General features: G+C 45.2%; 1 long non-coding RNA gene across 2 annotated transcripts; it reads right to left on the bottom strand.

Annotated features, from left to right (window-relative positions):
* Positions 1 to 501: 501 nt before the first annotated feature.
* Positions 502 to 2,087, bottom strand: LOC124685836. Of its 2 annotated transcripts, XR_006997624.1 has the most exons (4): positions 1,776 to 2,087; positions 1,522 to 1,687; positions 1,313 to 1,432; positions 502 to 775 (listed from the first exon to the last, which is right to left on the bottom strand). It is a non-coding gene; the product is annotated as an uncharacterized LOC124685836 (long non-coding RNA). The 2 variants fall into 2 exon arrangements; XR_006997623.1 differs by having other exon boundaries at positions 1,313 to 1,687.
* Positions 2,088 to 3,625: the final 1,538 nt, after the last annotated feature.

The raw sequence follows: 3,625 nt of genomic DNA, 5'->3' as shown, positions 1-3,625 counted from the left end.
TGCAAGAGAAAGTTTAAGGGGAGCCACCCCACTAAGCTACCCGTGACGAAGTTCGGCCGTACTCCGATACGGACCCAGAGGTTTGTGCCAACGGCTAAGCTAAGTGTGAACAACCTGCTTTCGCTAATCGTTCCACGATATGAGTACAGAACAGAATATAAACACCCGAAGGCAACGAAGTAAATCGTGCATCGTGCATATGAGCAAATAAAACCAAGGTTGTGGCTCCCAATAAACGGACTCGAGGAAAGGTAGTGGGTGATGGGGGTCCCACTCCCCCACGTACGGGTAGAGCGCTCAATCTCGGAACAGATAACAAGAACTCGGGTCCTAGGGGACATTAGCGAGTCAAAGTTCCGATGCTTTCGCAAAGGGGCTCACAGATGCCTCTGCTTACAATTTTAGTTGTTAACGATAAAGTAAAGCATGAATATCTCCAACAATTGATATAGCATGTGATAACCTCCCAACAAGATATCCCGAACATTTCGAGATATCAACAAAACCCTAAACTCGCCTACGACTCGCAAAGTCGGCAAACAACAAACAATAGGTAGGGCGAGGAGGTGTATCTCGGACATATAGGTAACGGGTGGATAGGGCACGTGACACAACGAGAATCGCAACATAAGGATAGCAATAGATCAAAAGAGCATGTAAAAGTAAAATAGGTGAAGGGGTGGGCTCGCCTGTGAAAAGCTGCAGAAGAACTTGTCGGAGAACTCGTCGTATCTCACAACATCACTTCGTGGTCCTATCCGGAAAGAAGCAAAGGCTGGAACAAGCAACAAATGCAAATCTTACTACTACGGCGGAAGAATCAGCATGCTCAAGATGATATGGATGACATGGCAAAGATGATGCGGTGCAACTTATCCAAATTAATCGGAACCCCGGACAAACAAGTTAGGGTTGGAGTTGCATTTTCTACCGGCAAATTTAATTGTTGATTAGCATGGCATAACATGGCAGGGGTGCGCTACTTCAATATTAAACGGAGCGGGGAAAACCATAGTTGGAAATCCAAAATACTCCGCATATATGTGAGGTGGATATGCACAACTATCATCGAACGACATGATGCAAGATGCAAACAGATGTATGGATGGTATATTCATGCTCAGCACATTTTTCTGATTAATTTTCATATATAATACTTTGTATTCCGAGTTACCGTTTGCAAGATATGATTTTATCAATTTGTTTTTAAAATAAAACAAAAAGGTTGAGGCTTATGCATCCGGTGGGCTTTGAACCCTGGATCTCGCACATGAAGGAAAAAGGGCCGAACCAGTTGGCCTACTGATTCTACCTTGACAGGATGGATGCGCCGGTTTATTTGAAGTAGATCTTGAGTCAGTGGGCTCATCCGAAAACCCAAAAACAAGTGCAACGCGCAGGTGGGATTTGAACTTGGGCCGATGGGTTTGATCTGCAAAGGTTGGACCAGACGGGCTACAGTGTAGATCTTGCAAACAGAATTGACGCGCAGCAAAAGAACAAATAAAAAGAGCAGACGACCTTCACCAACATGGCCATGGCGGAAACACCTGTGGAGCACGGCCCTGGTGATTACGACCGAGACGGGACGAGGGGGAGGGCGTCGGGCGTGCGCGTCGCCGCGCTGAACCTGAAACGGTCGACACAGAGTTCATGGGATCACCGAAGCACCGCCGGGGTCGAGCACCTGTGACGACGATGGCCGGTCAACGCCGGTAGAATAACATAGAGCGGAAAACAGAAGGGGAAGAGGTCCATCACGCGCGGAAACTCACCAGGATGGTCATGGAGAGGTCGGGGAGGCCGGAGATGGACTGGAGTAGCCGGAATCAAGGATTATCTCGCCGGCGTCGGAGAGGGAATCGGCGATTTTGCCGTTGATTCGGAGAGCCCCCGGTCGATTCCTTGAACGGGGATGGAGAGGACGACGAGGCGGATCTTCTGCTGGTCTCGGCTCGGCGAGGGGAGGTCTGTAGCTCCGGCGCCATGGCGAGGTTGAAGAGGATACGTACGGTGGTGGTGTTCGTTGGTTCACAGAGAAGAAGGAAAACGAGGGAGATGAAGAGGAGAATGGTGGCGGCGCGAGGGAGGAGATGAGAGGAGGGCTAGGGTTTCTGCGGAGATCTCGAGGTGGGATTAAAAGGGGAGGGGGAGCAGGTGGAGGTGGGGTGAGCTCGGTGGTGCTTGGTGACGTCGACCACGGTGCTCACGCGCTCGGCATGGAAGGGGATAGCGACAGGAGGGGAACGCCTCCGATCGAACCGGTACGGGAAGGTGGGCTGGGCTTGGGCTGAAAGGGAGTGGCCTGTGCTGGGCTGCGGAAAAGAGAGAGGAATAGGGCAAGGCCTGGGCCGCCGGGAAGAGAGGTCCAGGGAGGAGAGGGAAGGGGTTTTATTTTTAAAATCCTTTTCTTTTATTTGGCTGATTTGAAAACTAGTTTCAAACAAGGTTCAAATTCAAAGTTGAATTCAAACAGAGATGAGAAGGAGAGAAAACAAAATAGTTAAAATAATAAATTGTATTATGTTTTATAACCTTGGTTAGGGTTTTGTGAAGTGAAAAAGGAGAGAGGATGGTTTATTCTAGAAACCATATGAGAGGGGAAAACAAAATAGTTTTTATTTAAAAATAATTTTTATTTGATAAAATCTTGTGGATGATATGATGCATGATGACATGATAATGCAGAAAAGAAAAAGAACAAGCAATTCTATTAGGGGTACTACCCTGGGCCGTTACAATACCTTCCTCTTGGGGTTGCCCAACGAACGTGTGAAATACACGCCATCAAGCTCTTTTTCTGGCGCCGTTGCCGGGGAGATCAAGACACGCTGCAAGGGGAGTCTCCACTTCTCAATCTCTTTACTTTGTTTTTGTCTTGCTTTATTTTATTTACTACTTTGTTTGCTGCACTAAATCAAAATACAAAAAAATTAGTTGCTAGTTTTACTTTATTTGCTATCTTGTTTGCTATATCGAAAACACAAAAAAATTAGTTTACTTGCATTTACTTTATCTAGTTTGCTTTATTTACTTGTTGCTAAAATGGCCAACGCTGAAAATACTAAGTTGTGTGACTTCACAACCACAAATAATAATGATTTCTTATGCACACCTATTGCTCCACCTGCTACTACGGCGAGAATTCTTTGAAATTAAACCCGCTTTCTTGAATCTTGTCATGAACCATCAATTTTACGGTGTTAGTTACGATGATGCTTCTGCCCATCTCAATAATTTTGTTGAACTATGTGAAATGCAAAAATATAAAGATGTAGATGGTGATATTATTAAACTAAAATTGTTCCCTTTCTCATTAAGAGGAAGAGCTAAAGATTGGTTGCTATCTCTGCCTAAGAATAGTATTGATTCATGGACTAAATGCAAGGATGCTTTTATTGGTAGATATTATCCCCCTGCTAAAATTATATCTTTGAGGAGTAGCATAATGAATTTTAAACAATTAGATGCTGAACATGTTGCTCAAGCTTGGGAAAGAATGAAATCTCTGGTTAAAAATTGCCCAACCCATGGAGTCGACTACTTGGATGATCATCCAAACCTTCTATGCGAGGACTAAATTTTTCTTCGCGGAATTTATTGGATTCAGCTGCTGGAGGTACCT

Source organism: Lolium rigidum, chromosome 2 (genome assembly GCF_022539505.1).
Source record: "Lolium rigidum isolate FL_2022 chromosome 2, APGP_CSIRO_Lrig_0.1, whole genome shotgun sequence".
Classification (NCBI taxonomy): domain Eukaryota; kingdom Viridiplantae; phylum Streptophyta; class Magnoliopsida; order Poales; family Poaceae; genus Lolium; species Lolium rigidum.
Note: the sequence above shows the minus strand (reverse complement) of the source record. Positions and strands in the feature narration are given on the sequence as shown.